The following is a 17,140-nucleotide window of genomic DNA, read 5'->3' as shown; positions in this document are numbered from 1 at the left end:
ATGTAAATATACTCCTTGTAACTTACCTTTGTGAATGCCAAACAATCATAAACTTACACTTTTTGTCTAAACTTAGACCAAAAGTGTAAGTTTATCTTTGTGAATCGGGCCCTTAGACTTTTGGTGTAAACTGAGACTTTTGGTCTAACTTTACCTTTGTTAATCGGGCCCCATGAATTATTTGTACGTTTACAGCTGTGGAGATTCCGCTGTCATGGATGACAACTTCACACATAAACAGATAGACCTGTTCAACCTTTTATGTGCAGAGATCTTCACCAACTGTGGAATGTAAGTTTACCTTTGTGAATCAGACTCACGGTTTCAATAACTTGAGCATGGGCTTAATCCCTGGAAATGATGGCACCAAGCAGCCAGGCTTAACGTAGGAAAAGATGGGAAATATTTAGCAACAATGAAACCGTCAAAAAGTCTGAACACAACTCAATAAATATCCCACAACCAATTTCTAAAAATAAAAAAATAATAATAAGAAGAAGAAGAGAAACGACCGTGGCTTGATGAATTTAACTTGAGTTGCTTCGCTTTTATGCCCTGTTGCATGTTGCAAGAGTATTCAGCTCACTGCGAAATATGCTTCTAAATTCCTCCACAATAGGAATCATACCTCTACCCCAAATGGTCTCTCTCATTGTGACTGTTCAGATTCTTATCATGGGACTAGTGTTCCTGTTAAGTTATCCATACTGCTCTAGGACAGTTTTTGCTTTACAAACAACAGTACATACATATTTACATGAATACAATGAACGGCAAATTTCCTTCTACTGTTCTTAACTGTTCACTTCCTCAGAGAGCTATTCTTCTCAATGAGATTCTTACAATGGTCATATTGGAGTTCATTAATATTATTTTATTGTTCCGTTTCGCAAAGTAGGCAATTTCTCAACAAGGATTCAAGTTGACCTAGGTTGTCAACTAAACTGAGATTAATCAAGCTCTTCTGTCAGTAACACGTAATGTTCATCAATATCTGTGGCTGTCAGGGCTGGTCACTCACTTGCAACGTTTGTGTCACACTAGCATTCTGATAGTATGGACGTGCACCATAATTATGTGACAAAATAATTATTGGTTCCCTAAAATAACTTTTGCAAACTTCCAACTCAAATGTACATTCATAGTCTCTACATAACTACTGCATATGTTGTCAAAAATCATTCAATCTAAAAGAGAAGTTTAATTGTTGAATTACATAGAGCCATGCACAACATGGCATCATTCCGAGCGCTACAGTGAAACTGAGCACTTCAGCAAGCATGAGATCTATATTTGTATTCACATGGTATCAGGTTGGATTTTGGAACCAAATCTGAAATCTGTTGAATATAACAAGGAATAAAATGTAGAAAAAATGTTTGCAACTTGTTTAAACCACTTAGAGATCTGTTTTGCGTGCAGACTTTCACAAGATGAGCCATTGCAAAATCTGTACCCTACCGCTGTTCGCACCTGATTTTACAATTACCTGGGTAATCGAAAGAGTCATTTTCCCCAGAGGAAATTCTTACACTTTAGGCACAAATGAACGTTAAGTATCTGATTACCAAAATATTGTCTGGCATGAATATATTGCCCCATTGTCCTATTGGAGTTAATAATAGTAAATAATAGAATATCCACACCTAATGGAATGGTATTTTTACAAGAGATATGTTGGGCACAACCACTACTTACAGCTGATACTTCAGTATACAATATTCTGACATACAAGAAAATTATGGAAAACTTGATGCAAGAAGAGAAAATTTCTGCAAATCTACGTTTACTTCAGAGAATTGCTAAATGTTTCCCTAGTAGGTATTTATAAATGAAGAACTGGTAGAGGCCGTAGTACATATATTGCCTGGTCTGCAGTAGATGTGTGCCCCAAATTAATATGCCCCTAGGACAAAGTTGTGTTACAGAAGGGTAATACATATTTGTGCAGCCCTTTTTTAATACAGATTGCACCAGTGCCCATTAGTTGTGGCACAATTTAAGGGCTCGCTCCCTTATTAGCATGGAGAGTGGCCCCATGCAAATGAAAGAAACAATTTGCTTCTGTACCCATCCTATATTATGGGCAAAGGTGGAGAGGCAAAGAGGCCATTCAGAGGCACACAGTGAGTGCCCCCCTCTGAGGCTGACCCTTTTTAGGGGGAGGGAGGTAGTCCCAGCGACCCTCAGACATCCCCCTGCTGCACTCACTGCACACACCTGCAGGGGGATCTGTGTGTCCCTTCAGAGTGATGGATGAGTGCCGCTTGCACTATGAAAGGCAGACTGGTTGCTTCAGTCATTCATGCCATCGTTCACTAATGCACTGCCCCAAGACTACACAGTAGTAGGGAGCACTGTCCTAGCTGAAGTACCTAGTTAAAGGTGCGCTGTGGTGCAGACAGGGGGAGGGCAACCTTATTATTATAGACCCCCAGGTGTAAATCCACTTACTCCCATGTAATGGAATGCCACTAGTGTGAACACTTATGAAGAAGTAACTCTAACACAAGTGTTGGGTATTGGGAGTAGCAAGGTTTGGTTTGCCTTGTGAGTATAATCACCTCATTTTGGTAACATTTGCAAACTGTTTTATGACTCTTTTCCACTCTGGTTAGAGATTTGCAGCTAACACAGGTTGAAATACTTCCAAGGGAACGTGGCAAGCGGTATGGGACACCCCCAAATTTCACCGTGGTATAAGTGGAAGGATAGAACTAGAAACAGCGACTGGCATAGATTATCAGGTGCCCTGGGAAAATATTGCAATTTAAAAAAAATATATGTTCCAGTGGGAGAGTAAATCTCTAAACATCCGTTCACATATTTGTGTGGGTCTAGCCCATAGAACCCAGAGCGTTCCTATGATAGACCTTTACCTTTCAAGGGCTCTGACCTGCACCTTCTTCATCAATCGTTGCATTTCTAGAGTCAACACATTGCTGGTCCTGGGGTCAAAGATCTTCGCACATTTACATGGGGAGACACTGTGCATGCACTCTGTCACAGACTAAACAATTAGTAACAAATCAAGAATTATTGCCCAATTACAGATTGCTAATCACAAGCATGACGTCGGAAACTAGGGAACACTTAGTAATGAGCCCAGAGCCAATAACTCAGAGCAATGTAAGGAATTCTGACACCTCCCCCAGTGGAGTGACCCTGAGCATCGACAGGGATCTCCCTTTATGGCAGTAAAGTGCCTTAGAATCAATTTGACATCAGTGATTTACCTAAATTAAACCTGCTGCTATACTTCTAAATGGGAGTAGACTACTACATCACAAATGCATTGGAGTAATGAGTGTAACTTCCCTATAAAATGAGGTGATAAATAACATCACTAAACTATTGACTAAGTGATGATATGGAACAGGCAGCAGACAAGGGAATCAGACATCAAACGAGCGGTATTCCTGCTGTAAAGACTTTTGTACTTTATGCCTTTACTCACACATAAAGAGCGGCTCTCCAAGGAATTGAGCTCCGTGTAATAGGTGTGTTGGGGGAGGGAATGTAGGGAGGGCAGTGAGGGTGCCTGCTTACACCGAGAGCAGGACAGGAATGTCATAGGTTACCTGGCTAAGGTCAGCAGAGCTGCATGTTCTGGGACCCTGCTGAACTGTGACCTCGTGGGAAAAGAGAAAACAAGAAACTTCCACAGAAAAAAACACTTTCCTTTCTTAGATGCGGAATTGCACTCAGAAAGTCACTTAAGGTGAATGCTGCACGTATTCCTCCAAAATGTTTATTTTTCTTGCTGTACAATATGTTACCCTAGCGATATATGCATTCATTAGTCGGGTCCTGTAGCAAGTGATGGAGCTAATTCAATTTATTAACTGCAGAGTAATTTTTATGGGAAGAAATGCAGGATGAGTGATATTAGTTGATTAGTTTTCATGTGTAAAGTGCTCCTACACCAATAGGTATTACGACGCTTTACACATAACTCAAGAAATGCACAGTTAAAATGAGGAACTAGCAAAAACAGATTGTAATCTTCGAAACTGTAAAAGAAAACGAGTTATAAGAAGCAAAAGACAAGACAATTGAGATCCCTATTTTAGAGAAGTGTAAAATGTGGGAAATTCAGGCTTTAGTTGAGAAACAAGTGAAAGATATGAAGTCTCCTGAAGTCTTAAGTGTTGGGTCAGTGGCGTAACGAAACATGAAGGGGCCCCTCCCAGAGTACCTTGAGGGCCTCCTCTTCAGACCCACTCAGGAGCTCTCAGACACAGGGTACCGTGCTAAGGGACCCCCTAGAGCTGCCCCCCACACCGTGGTGACTGTGGGGGCATTTGTTATGCCACCGTGGCGGGTGCTTGGTTTTAAAAATTAAATCCAGAGTTTTAGCAGTGGAGGTGCGCTGTGCGATCACCTTTGTTTGTGTCCCCGTCCGTTACCTTCTTTTCTACGGAGGTAATCTGTACCACCCTCCAATGGCGCCCCTCATCTCTCCATAGTCCTTTTTTCACATATACTTAATTTCATAAGTATTACTCATCCGATTGTAAGGTGTCAGACCTCTTTGAGTAATACACATATGTGCAAATTACACAGAGACAGTGACTCATATAAGTGTGTAAATCAATGTATCAGAAATATTGCATATGACAATGAGGACTGCAAAATGTACAAGTCGCATGTCGCAAGCGGTTTGTATGGATAAAGCAAACTCTATTGAAAACATAGCACATTGGATGGGGTTCTGCTGACTAATACGACTTTAATACTATGCAGAGGAATACATTTTATAAATTTTGGAATAATGAAAGATTGGGGAAAAACAATATGTTTCTATACCCATGCTTTACAGCTTGCATGCTGCTATTTGATTCAGGTACACTGCTCGCTGTGCTATATTAGGATTATAACTTATGAACTGCAAGTAACAAAAGGATCTCTGTGACAAAAGCAGTAACTTCCTGATCAATCTGGATAAAAATATAATCCTGTTATCTGCATGTTACACGATGTGCTTTTCAGGAGGCACATTATCCCACTGCGCTACTTCATAATGAGTCAAAACGTTGCCTAGACAAAACCTGCATCTCTCCAGCAAGAACATTAAACACCAAACTTACCTTGACATTTGTAATATTCCCCAAAAATTGCTGGATACATAAGGCACTCTACTGCAGATCCCTTTAACCACAGACGTAGTTTCAAAATGCAGTGGTTGTCAAAGCTTGGCACCCCGTGCAGTGAGACCAATCGCACCTCCCTTAAGATGGCACTGATATAAAGGACTCCTATTTTTGGCAGGGCCTGCTGGGGCACCTGAGGCCACATAATTCTTGTGCTTAACACTGCACCTTGAGCGACAGGCAATCCCCTTGCTCTCCAGAACTCAGGGAATCCCCAGAAATATTTTGAATATCAGGAAAAGGAAAATGAGGGACAGCTTTCATGCCACAAGCCTATGTCAGAATTATGTCGCAAATGCTTCCTTTACTCCTTATATGGCTGGGCCTTGGTATGTTGATGGCGGTGGCAGAGATATACCATTTTAGAGAGCATACCACATGATATACCATGTGGTATGCTCTCTATCTACATTCGTTACTGCCCTGTAATTGGTGGCCAGGTGGCACGTGGTTTGTGTTTCCCTCCTCAGATGTTTAAATGAGGTCCTTTTTGTGATGTACTTTGTTGTGCTGACATGCTTGTTTTTCCCTGATAAGTTAGTTCTACCACTTACTGTAGATATAGCGTCTTGGGAGGTAAGTGATGTTTCTAAGCAAACTACCCCCTATATCAGTACTGAATAATTGTATTTTTTTCAAAACAGTTTAGTAAATCATGAACGAACCAGAGAGAGTATCAGAACACAGTGCAGAAAGTGGGGTGTTAGCGAAGGGCCAAATATAATAAGAGCAGACATGTAACATTTTTCAATCAGGGTAAGGGATAAATATAGGTATAAACTGTATAGAGATGTTAGTGAGACTTTAATAGATAACTATCGGGCTAAACAGTGCAAGGTGAACTGACAGGGAGAGGGTGAAAATGTCCTTTAAAATCAACTAAAAGGGTAATTCTGTAAGAATAATTGTGTAGTTACAAGTAGGGGTGGGGAAAGGGGGAAGGTACCTTTGCTCAAGAGAATTTACAAGCAAACTGTTTTCACTTCGAGAAATAATGGCGTTGAGTTGTGGGAGTTCAAAAAGATGCTGGATGCAAGGCATGCAAGAGAAGAGTGCCAGATGTTTGGATGGAAAGGAAGTGTACTCTGGATAAACACATCTGGTCAATAGATTGTGGTATGACAAATAAAACATACACGGTGCAGGTTGCATTGTGTCTATAATAGTTAACAAGCACTGGGAAATTATTTGGTCTCACTTTGCCAGCACAATTTCATTGCTTTGTTTGGCTGTGATATTACTTTTATAATTGTGCCTGCATTGTCAAAGCCATTGTTTATGACCAGCAATCTTAAATAAGCATTTGATAGAAGTAGTAGGAGGGGATACCGTCGATCAAGCTTTTGACAGGTACCACGCCCTGTGGCGACGTAGGCAATGACGTAGGCAGTGACGTGGGTGCTCCTGCCCGTGCTGACGTAGGTGTAGGTGTGTCACGTGGTTTGTGACCTCATGGTGTCACATGTTAGCCATGTGCCAGGGTCCTAGCCACTTGTGTATTGGTCTATGGGCTGTGTAAAATGAAGGCCTTGGTGGTGTGCAACCTGTTTCAGAGCCTAAGAGGACAGGTCTGGACATGTCAGACACTCAGGACCAAGTGGCTGCTGGGGGGCCTCCTCTCAGGGTGGACCAGTGGGAGTGCAGTCCAAACATCCTCACTGTTGGCTAAAAGAGGGGTGGGCAAATATTGATTGTGCTAGAGCCAGCCAATCAATTTAGAAATGGAAGCTTAAAACAGATGTAGCCCTAAGTGTTCCCAGGCCGTGGTTCAAAGGTGCTCAGCATATGTCATAGTCTACAGTGACCATGCAATTAAAAAAGTTTTGAAATAAATAGGAGACACCCACTGCAAGTCTAAAACAGATGTAGCCCTAAGTGTTCCCAGGCCAATATTCAAAGGGGCTCAGCATATGGCATAGTCTAAAGTGACCATGCAATTAACAAGGTTTTGAACTAAACATGAGACAGATATTGCAAGTCTAAAATAGATGTAGCCCTAAGTGTTCCCAGGCCAAGGTTCAAAGGTGCTCAGCATATGTCATAGTCTAAAGTGACCCTGCAATTAAAAAGGTTTTGAAATAAACAGGAGACAGACACTGCCACCTAAAACAGATGTAGCCCTAAGTGTTCCCAGACCATGGGTTCAAAGGTGCTCAGCATATGTCATAGTCTAAAGTGACCATGCAATTAAAAAGGTTTTGAAATAAACCTTGAGACAGACACTGCAAGTCTAAAACAGATGTAGCCCTAAGTGTTCCCAGGTCATGGTTCAAAGGTGCTCAGCATATGGCAGAGTCTTCAGTGACCATGCAATTAAAAAACTTTTGAAATAAACAGGAGACAGACACTGCAAGTCTAAAACAGGTGTAGCCCTAAGTGTTCCTAGGTCATGGTTCAAAGGTGCTCAGCATATGGCAGAGTCTTCAGTGATCAGGCAATTAATGTTTTGAAATAGACAGAAGACAAGCAATGTCCCCCCTAAAACAGATGTCTATTTCTAAGCCCAGCCCCCACAACAAAAACCTATGTATAATCAACACAGTGTGGGCCATATAAAAACACCCCCACATTCACAGCGTTCTTTTTCTGAACTACATACTGGCCGTATGCAGAGAGATTGGGCTTCCAGAGCACCTCAAGGAGAAAAATATGAAGGGCACAGCACAGACTGGTGATGTAAACCTCTTCTACTTAAGGTCTGTAACAATGTGATGCTTGTATACGTTCTATTGTAGGTGTCATAGCAGGGTAAAATGCACATGTTTTTGTACAGGTTATTTTGAGACATACATTCATACAGTGTTGAAAACAGTCGTTTAATATGAGGAGTTGTACAGTATGTTTAAAGGCGTAAAAACAATGATTGTTGCAAAAATAGAAGTGTCTAAATTTATAAAACAATATACATTATGATAAAAATGTTTTTAATATTGTAATACTTAGCTATGTAGTTTAGGCCAACACAATTTTATTACTCAGTTGTTTTTTATAAAAAAGGTTAATCAAATAATGTATGTTTTTAAAAGGTTATTAGCAATGTCTACTTTAGGGTTATAAACATCTATAAAAGCCTGTAGTACATCCACGTATCTGTAGGTATTGTTGGCTGTGAAATATCGCCACATCTTAGATTTTCAAGTTCTGTTAAAACGCTCTACAACTGCCGCTTTTATCTCGTTGTGCATTACAAAATGCTGACTACCGTGCTGCTTTAATAATTTCTGAAAAGGCTTGTTTAAAAATTATTTTTCAACGTCTGTTTGTAGTTTTTGAGGTACTCGACCTCTTGCGAAGATGACTTTAAAGGCGGCGGTGACACCGGTACCACTTTTATCGTTTAACGCTTCGGCATAAGCGTACTTAGACAATACGTCTACGACGGTTAATATATACATGGCCTCGTTGTTGTGCTTTGCTAGATCTTGAAGACTGATTATGTCAGCCTGCCACTGATAATCGAGCTGCGTGCTAGCAACTGTGGCCCTCCTCTTAAAACGTCTCTTGCTGGTCTGTGAAGTGAATACACCTCTTCCCCCGCTAACCAAGCCTTCACCCTTGATTGGTTTACAGATTCATTTCAACTCGAGCCCTTCCAAATAGAGCTTTGGAGCCTCTGAAGTTTCCATGCTCTTCTGTATGTGTGCATGGGATGGTTTGGGTTGAGGAGACTGGGACTGGGAAGTGGTAGTTGGAGGGGGGACTGCAGGAACAGGGAAAATGGCTGCCATCATAGAGGATGCTCTGTTGAGCCGCCAATCCACCGTGGATGCCCTCCAGGAATGCATTACATTGCTGCATCTGGGATGCCAGCCTCTGGATGGCATTCACAATGGTTGACTGCCCTACAGACATGGATCTCAGGGGGTCAATAGCTTCTTCACTCAGAGCAGCAGGGCTCACTGGGGCAGGGCCTGAGGTGCCTGGGTGAAGGAGATGCCCACCCTCCTGAGTGAGCAGGCACGGGCAACTCGCTGAGGGGCTACTGGGAGGGCGGTGCTGGTATAGGGGTGGCGGCTGTACCAGCAGCTGGGGTGGTCACAGAGGTGTCCGCCACCACCAGGGAGCTTCTATCCGAGGAGGTATCTGAGTCTGTGTTGTCACCTCCTGTCTCCGCCGTGGTACTACCCTCGCCCTCCGTCCCACTGGCTCCCTCGGCGTTGGTGGACTCTGCCTCCAGGGTCCTGTGGGATGCAGCTCCCTCTGTCGCCGGTGCCCCTGCTCATCCACCAGATAATGCTAATGCACACATGGACAGGTTGACAGAAGAAAAAAGGGGGGAGAGAGAGAAAGTAAACACTGAGTCAATTACTGCATCAACACCACAGTTGGCATATACAGCAGTGTCACACACAGAGATCAGGATTGAGCACTATGCATTGAACTGCCGGTGATTTGGCTAGATGCCACACACTGCAAACTGCACCCCTCCTGGGACCCACAAAGCCCTGACTGACAAGGAATGCTAATAAGCTAGGTTACCTGCATTTGCCATACACCCATTACCCTTGAGGTGGATTACGCTGCAATGTCTGACCTGGTATTAAGGGGCACCCACTAACTCACACCCACCACCCGGATCCCATGCAACATACCAATTATAGTTGTAACGCCACCTGTACTCACCCCCTTTTGGCTGCTGTGATGCCCTCAAGCGCCCATCCAGCTCTGGGTAGGCCACCACCAGTATGCGGGCCATCAAGGGGGTCAGGTTCCAACGGGCACCCATTCCTCATTGAGAGGCCATCCCCAGCTGGGTCTCTGCGGTCTTCCGTGCCCAGCATCTCAGGTCTTCCCACAGTTTCCGACAGTGGGTGCTCCGCCTGCCATAGGCCCCCAGGGTCCGCACGTCCTTGGTGATGGCACGCCATAATTCCTTCTTTTGATGGGCGCTGACCTGCAGAGGTAATACAGACAGGAAGACACCATTACACATACAATCCAGGATGTCACACACATGGTCCACCAATCCCGTTTCCATCACCATTGGAACACACATCACCCGGCGCTCACCATGTACACCACTACAAGACATCCCCGATGACACAATGCTTGCACACACATCTCCATGTATCCTTCACACATACATCATGTCCAAGGTGTACTCACCTGTTGGTCTGGAGGCCCATATAGCAGTCAATGCTGAGGTAGGACCCCATTTACCAATCGCTCCAATTCCTCCACAGTGAAGGCGGGGGCCCTTTCCCCAGTCACACGGGCCATAGTAGGTTCCAGATACAGGTCACAGCAGCACACGCAGAGTAGGAGTTAGCCTGTTGAAGGTCAGGAAACAATCTAATAATCTGATGGAATATGGTGGTGACGTCCACGGTGCTGTACACCGTCACCGCTGATCCCCATTGGCCATTGTACTCCATAGAGCCCCATATTACCCAATGAGGAATTGCATGGCAGTTCAAGACCGCCTTCCGCCACAACACCCAGCATCGGTGGAGATACCTCACTTCCACCTGTCCCTACATACAGGACAGGCAGTCGCCATTTCATGGTGGTGGACAACAATCATTTAAACATTAACTGCGTCACAGCCTAGATTAGCACAGACCTCGCCATTCCAACTGTCCCATCACAGAAATGCACTACGTACACTGAGGTTGTGGTTCCATTGTTCAAATTGTGACAACCTACTCACTCTTGTGTCCCTTAGACACCTACCACTGCGGATTATTAGGAGGATGAGATAACTCCCCGTGTACAGATGTCTTGTGGACTTGGCTATACTGGAGGACAGGCACATTATACCCACCTATAGACTGGACAGGGCCACAATCACAGAGCTGTGTGCCCAATTGGAGCCTGACCTGATCTCAGCTATCTGTCATCCGACTGGGATCCCCCTTTTGCAAGTGCCATAAGTGCTCCATTTCCTGGCAACTGGTTCTTTCCAAGTGACAGTGTGCTTGGCAGCAGGAATGTCACAGCCAATGTTTTCAATCGTGCTGGCAAGAGTTTTGTCTGCCATTGGTGAAACACATGTGCAGCTACATAGCTTTCCCCCAGGTGGTAGATTTGCCCACTGTGAAGGCTGGATTCTATGCAATTGGACATATCCCCAATATTGTTGGGGCCATTAACGGGACACATATAGGTGGTCATTACAACCCTGGCGGTCGGTGTTAAAGCCAACAGGCCGGCGGTAAACATTTTGCAATTACGACCGTGGCGGAAACCGCCAACAAAAACAGCCACTTTAAAACTCAGACCGCCACGCCGGTACAAACAAACAGCGCGGCGGTCACCGCCAACAGACAGGCGGAAGACAATGTACCGCCCACACTATTATGACAGGCCAATCCGCCACCTTTTCCGGGGCGGATTCACCGCGGATAAAAACACGGCGGAAACAGCCATTTCAAAGGGAAAACGCTCACCTCTACACACTCCACGAGGAACGACGACACAATGGAGACGGAACTCCATATTCTTCCTACACTAGTCTTCCTGCTCCTGTACCAGGAGCACCAACGCCGGCGGCGAAGACCACGGTGACTACTGCACCTACGACACAGGGGAGGGGAGAGGCAAAAAACAGGGACACACAAACGCAACACCCCCACCCTCACCCACTACAACACACACACCAATGCATATCCAAACATTACAGTAACACCCCCCAACACCCCCGGAAGAATGCAAAGACAAAAGGAAATGAGTGGAACCATTGTAATATATCAAAATAGAGTAAGCAAATATCTACATATATACACTATTAACAAAATATACACCACGAATAGTAGTCCAGGTATTGCAATATTCATAGTCCGTGGACCACTGGGCCCAAAATGCATGGGCGAGGCCCACACAAGATACCCGAACATGACGGAGAGAACACTGCAGGGGCATCAGATAGAAATACAACAGGCACTTCAGGGGGAAGGGAAGAGGGGGCACCTCAGGCGGATGAGTGCACGACGCCAGATCCACGAGGGGGCTCCATGCCCTTTGATGTATCCTGGGGAGTGCAAAGCCACAGTCTCTCAAGTCTCTACAGTGGGTGGGTTGCCCACTGTACCATCCTGGGGAGTGCAAAGCCCCAGTCTCTCAAGTCTCTCCAGTGGGTGGTTTGGCCACTGCATTATCCTGGGGAGTGCAAAGCCACAGTCTCTCAAGTCTCTCCAGTGGGTGGTTTGCCCACTGCATTATCCTGGGGAGTGAAAAGCCACAGTCTCTCAGGTCTCTCCAGTGGGTGGTTTGCCCACTGCTGCATCCTGGGGAGTGCAAAGCCACAGTCTCTCAAGTCTCTCCAGTGGGTGGTTTGCCCACTGCTGCATCCTGGGGAGTGCAAAGCCACAGTCTCTCAAGTCTCTCCAGTGGGTGGGTTGCCCACTGTACCATCCTGGAGAGCGCAAAGCCACAGTCTCTCAAGTGGATAACAGTCTCCACTGGTTCTGGAGGGGGACTGGTGCCCAGAGTGCTTCATCCTGCTTAGGACTGAGGTAGTGGATGCATGTCTCCACTGGTTCTGGAGGGGGACTGGTGCCCAGAGTGCTTCATCCTGCCAAGGACTGAGTTAGTGGATGCATGTCTCCACTGGTTCTGGAGGGGGACTGGTGCCCAGAGTGCTTCATCCTGTGCAGGACAGACGGAGTGGATGCAGGTCTCCACTGGTTCTGGTGGGAGACTGGTGCCCAGAGTGCTTCACTCACCCTGTGACGTTCCCTGTTGCGTCACTGCCCCTGCCGCTAATGGGCTAGCGGTGCTTGAGTTGGCGGTCCTTGCCCTGTTCAGCGGTGCTTGCCTTGGCGGTCCTTGCCCTGTTCAGCGTGCTTGCCCTGTTCAGCAGTGCTTGCCTTGGCGGTCCTTGCCCTGTTCAGCGGTGCTTGCCCTGTTCAGCGGTGCTTGCCTTTGCCGGTCCTTGCCCTGTTCAGCGGTCCTTGCCCTGTTCAGCGATGCTTGCCCTGTTCAGCGGTGCTTGCCTTGGCGGTCCTTGTCCTGTTCAGCTGTGCTTGCCCTGTTCAGCGGTGCTTGTCTTGGCGGTCCTTGCCCTGTTCAGCGGTCCTTGCCCTTTTCAGCGGTGCTTGCCCTGTTCAGCGGTGCTTGCCTTGGCGGTCCTTGCCCTGTTCAGTGGTGCTTGCCCTGTTCAGAGGTGCTTGCCCTGTTAGCGGTGCTTGCCTTGGCGGTCCTTGCCCTGTTCAGCGGTGCTTGCCCTGTTCAGCGGTGCTTGCCCTGTTCAGTGGTGCTTGCATTGGCGGTCCTTCATTGCCCAGCGGGGCTGGGGCTGGCGGTCCTTTATTGCCCAGCGGGGCTGGGGCTGGCGGTCCTTCATTGCCCAGCTGGGCTGTGGCTGGCGAGGCCCTCCTGGTCAGCTGGGCTGTGGCTGACGGGGCCCTCCTGGTCAGCTGGGCCGTGGCTGGCGGGGCCCTCCTGGGCAGCTGGGCTATGGCTGGCGGGGCACTCCTGGGCAGCTGGGCTGTGGCTGTCAGGGCCCTCCTGGGCAGCGACGATGGGGCTGCCAGGGCCCTCCTGGCCAGCGCGGATGATGGCGGTCTTCTCCGCCGTGCTGCTCCTCCCAGACTTTTCGGGTTTCTTCTGCCCCTTCCCCACCTTGGGAGGAGTCACAGCAGAGTCCACACTCCCCCCGGGACCCTGTGATCGGCTTGAGTGGCTGGAGTCTTCCCCCTCTCCCGCCGGGCACTGGCCAACTTCTGGTGCCTCACAGGGGGGGACTGGCTGTGCTCTGGCTCCCTGATAGACTGGCTGGCCTGGTGGCCGGTGCACTCCACATACCTGTGACAACAGGCACCACTGGTCCCGTAGATTTTGTGGCTGAGATGCTAGTACGGGACCTATGAGTTGGACGGGGGGTGGGAAATAGGTTAAGGGTGGACAGGAAAAGTTCTTTGGAGACACTGGGACGGGTAGTTGGAGGGGGTTTGGGAGTGGAGGAAGAGGAGGTGGTTGTAGGAGGTGTAACTTTTGTGGCTTTGGGTGCAGGTGCATGCGCTGGAGGCTGTCGTGAGGTGGGTGTATGTTGGGTGGGTGTGTGCCTGCGTTTGTGTATCTTGGGAGGGGGCGTCACAGACACACTGGGAGAGGACACAGGGGACGTGTGAATGGTAGTGGGGGTGGTGACTGCACGTGAGCGGGGTGTGCTGCAGGGTGTGCTGGTGCGGGACGTAGTGGCTGTAGAGGTAGTGCATGCAGGTGTGAGTGTAGACGAGACTGGGAGGGAGGAGGGAGATGACGAGGAGGGGGACACAGTGGAGGCAGTGGATGTTGGTGTGTCTGTATGTGTGTGATGCTTGCGTGAGTGCCTGTGGGATGTGTGGTGCTTATGTTTGCCTGAGCTTCCCTTGTGTGGTGAGGTGTGTGCAGGCTGGTCTGATGGTGTGCTTGGGATAGGCAGAGGTACAGGGGATTGGGTCTGGGTGGAGGAAGTTGGAAGGGGGAGGCTTGACACAGGGACAATGGCTGCCATCAGTGCTGAGGCCAGAGTCTGAACGGTTCAATGAAGGGCAGCCTGACCAGAATGAATGCCCTCCAGGAATGCATTTGTGTGTTGCAACTCCCTTTCTACACCCTGGATGGCATTCAAAATGGTAGACTGCCCAACAGTGAGTGACCTGAGGAGGTCAATGGCCTCCTCACTGAGGGCAGCAGAGGTGACAGGGGCAGGGGCTGAGGTGCCTGGGGCGAAGGTGATGCCTACCCTCCTGGGTGAGCGGGCACAGGGCGAAGGCTGAGGGGCTGCTGGGAGGGCGGTGCTGGTAGGGGGGGTGGCGGCTGTACCTGTTGAAGTGGGGGGCACAGATGTTGCCACCACCACCACAAGGGAGCTCCCATCGGAGGATGAGTCCGTGTCGCTGGTTGCAGATCCTGTGACCGCCGTGGTGCTCCCCTCGGTCTCCGTCCCACTGGTCTATTCTGAGTCTGTAGTGTGGGCCTCCATGCCCATGTGGGATGCAGCTCCCTCGTGCTCCGGTGCCACTGCACCTCCGCCTGATGATGCTAATGCACACAAGAACAGGGAGACCGCAAAAAAAAGGTGGAGGGAAACAGAAGAAAGACATGTTGAGTGCATGGATTACCGCTTCCGTTGGCGGACAAGACAGACACAGCAGCACCCTTCACTACGTTGCGCTGTTGGGCTCTAACTGAATTCCTGGGAAATGGCCTACAAGGCTATGTACGACATCTGCACACATAGATGACACAGGGGTGGGGTGGGGGGCCACAGGGCCATGCCTTACGAAGGGGCCTAGCCTACGGAGCTCACCCTGGCCTGGGGAAACCCACAGCCCTCCTCCCCCACCCAGACACCTCCACTGCGCGCAATGTCAGCAGAATGAGAGTGCACTCACCCCCTTGTGTCTGCTGTGATGCCCTCAAGAGCCCATCCAACTCAGGGTAGGCCACCGCCAGGATCCGGAACATCAGGGGGGTCATGGTTCGACAGGCACCCCTCCCATGTTGGGAGGCCATCCCCAGCTGAGCCTCCGCCATCTTCTTGCTCCAGCGACGAATGTCCTCCCATCTCTTCCGGCAGTGGGTGCTCCGTCTGTGTTGGACCCCCAGGGTCTAGACGTCCTTGGCGATGGCACGCCAAATATCCTTCTTCTGGTGGGCACTGACCTACATGAAATGTACAGGGGAAGAAGAGAAGTCATTACCAACTGCGCCGTCAAAGTGAGTGGCCCCCATCCCTACCCTTGCCATGTGGCACATGCACCCACCGTCTTTCATGCACGCAGAACTCGGCCCCCTTCCTTCTTACAACCAGCCCTCTCCACACACGCATAGCCCATACAGCATGCTCCCTGTGTACTTACCTGTTGGTCTGGAGGACCGTAGAGTAGCGTGTACTGGGGGAGGACCCCATCCACAAGCTTCTCCAACTCCTCCGCAGTGAAGGCAGGGGCCCTTTCCCCAGACACACAAGCCATTGTCTCTTCCAGACCAAGGTCACAGCAGCACTTGCAGTGTAGGTCCTCTCCTGTCAAAGATCAGGTATCGAGTGATTGAAGTGATAGAAAATGGTGGTCAAGTCCGCGGCGGTCACGTCCACGGCGGTGCGTACCATCACCGCCGGCGTACATCGTCATTGGCTCCTGGGACCCATAGGGTCCAATGTTAACCAATGCAGCATTGCGCCGCGGTCTTCGACCGTCTACCGCGACGGTGTACAACGCCAGCGCTGTTACCTCACATCCCATTGTCCCGCTTTAGAGGTCAGGCAGCCGCCATTTCAGGGGCCCACATGGCCTAATTACCAACTGCGTCACACATACCTAGGCCTACTCTCAACACACATAGAGGACAGATTTTGTATATGAATCATGTTCTGTGTAGACTGTGGGTACATACCTCTGAGTTGTTTCACTCTGTGGTCGCTGTTGTCCTTCATAGGCACCGTCCGCTGGGCCATGTGAGGAGATGGCGGAATCCTCCGGTGTACCGACCGCTGGTGGACCTGTCGACAATGGAAGAAAGAAATTTGATCATCACCTACAGGTTTGACCGTGCCACAATCCAGGAACTGTGTACCCAGTTAGAGCCAGACCTGATTTCAGAAATCCGCCATCCCACAGGAATCCCCCCTCAAGTGCGGGTGCTGTCAGTGCTCCATTTCCTTGCAAGTGGGTCATTTCAAACAACTGTGGCCATGGTATCAGGGATGTCCCAGCCTATGTTTTCCAACGTGTTGTCCAGAGTGTTGTCTGCCCTGCTGAAACACATGCGGAGCTACATCGTTTTCCCTCAGGTGGAGGACTTGCCTACAGTGAAAGGTGATTTCTATGCCCTTGGACATATCCCCAACATCATAGGTGCTATTGATGGGACCCATGTGGCTTTGGTCACCCCCCACAGGAGTGAACAGGTGTACAGGAACCGGAAGAGTTTTCATTCCATGAATGTACAGATGGTGTGTTTGGCAGACCAGTACATCTCCCATGTGAATGCCATGTTCCCTGGCTCAGTGCATGACGCCTACATCATGCGGAATAGCAGCATCCCTTATGTGATGGGTC

Source organism: Pleurodeles waltl, chromosome 2_2, assembly GCF_031143425.1.
Source record: "Pleurodeles waltl isolate 20211129_DDA chromosome 2_2, aPleWal1.hap1.20221129, whole genome shotgun sequence".
Classification (NCBI taxonomy): Eukaryota; Metazoa; Chordata; class Amphibia; order Caudata; family Salamandridae; genus Pleurodeles; species Pleurodeles waltl.
The sequence above is the reverse complement of the archived record's forward strand: the minus strand, read 5'-3'. Positions refer to the sequence as shown.